The sequence below is a fragment of the Bison bison genome, unplaced genomic scaffold, assembly GCF_000754665.1.
Source record: "Bison bison bison isolate TAMUID 2011002044 unplaced genomic scaffold, Bison_UMD1.0 scf7180017864374, whole genome shotgun sequence".
NCBI lineage: Eukaryota > Metazoa > Chordata > Mammalia > Artiodactyla > Bovidae > Bison > Bison bison.
The window spans coordinates 4,762,745-4,763,709 of NW_011494946.1; positions in this window are offsets into that span (position 1 = coordinate 4,762,745).

Sequence of the window (965 nt, forward strand, 5' to 3'; positions counted from 1 at the left end):
GAACTAAATTCTTAATTGTGTTTAATTGTCTTAGTTATTGGAAAACTTTTAAGTATGCTTGGAACAACTTGAGCACATATATTGTAAACTTACGCGATCTGAATAGAGAGTAGTTATTTCCAATGACAATTTGCTGTTTTCATTGAGGTAGGCTTTAACTCTAAACTCTACAGGAAATTTTAAAGACAGTTTTAATAGTAAGGTATCTGATAACTATATTGACTACAAGTTAATGCAGTGTTTTGGATATTCGATAACACAGAGTATTATAATTAATTTTACGTGCCTCACCATTTTAGGATGTGTTTGCTTGAAAATTTTAATTTACGTATGTGGCTCACTTTATATTTCTAGTAGATGGCACTTACCTACATGTTGGGTAGCTGACTGCTGTTCTTGCATTATAAATAGTTTTAGCCTGAAATAGTTTTAGTGTTTCAACATGTTTTTCTCTGAAATATGATGAAGAATGAGTTTTGATATTAAATGTTCTAGCTAGAAGACTGTTGGTTTCTTTGAGAAGGCACCTTTCTGGTAAATTAAAGGAGGAAAAATTATCAACACTGAAATTTATTTAGGTTGGTAAAAAAGTAATTGCCATTTCAGACTGTGAATTTAAATGATCATCAGGTCAGTTCAGTTCAGTCGCTCAGTCGTGTCTGACTCTTTGCGACCCCATGAATCACAGCACACCAGGCCTCCCTGTCCATCACCAACTCCCGGAGTTCACTCAGACTCACGTACAACGAGTCAGTGATGCCATCCAGCCATCTCATCCTCTGTCGTCCCCTTCTCCTCCTGCCCCCAGTCCCTCCCAGCATCAGGGTCTTTTCCAGTGAGTCAAGTCTTCGCATGAGGTGGCCAAAGTACTGGACTTTCAGCTTTAGCATCATTCCTTCCAAAGAAATCCCAGGGCTGATCTCCTTCAGAATGGACTGGTTGGATCTCCTTGCAGTCCAAGGGAC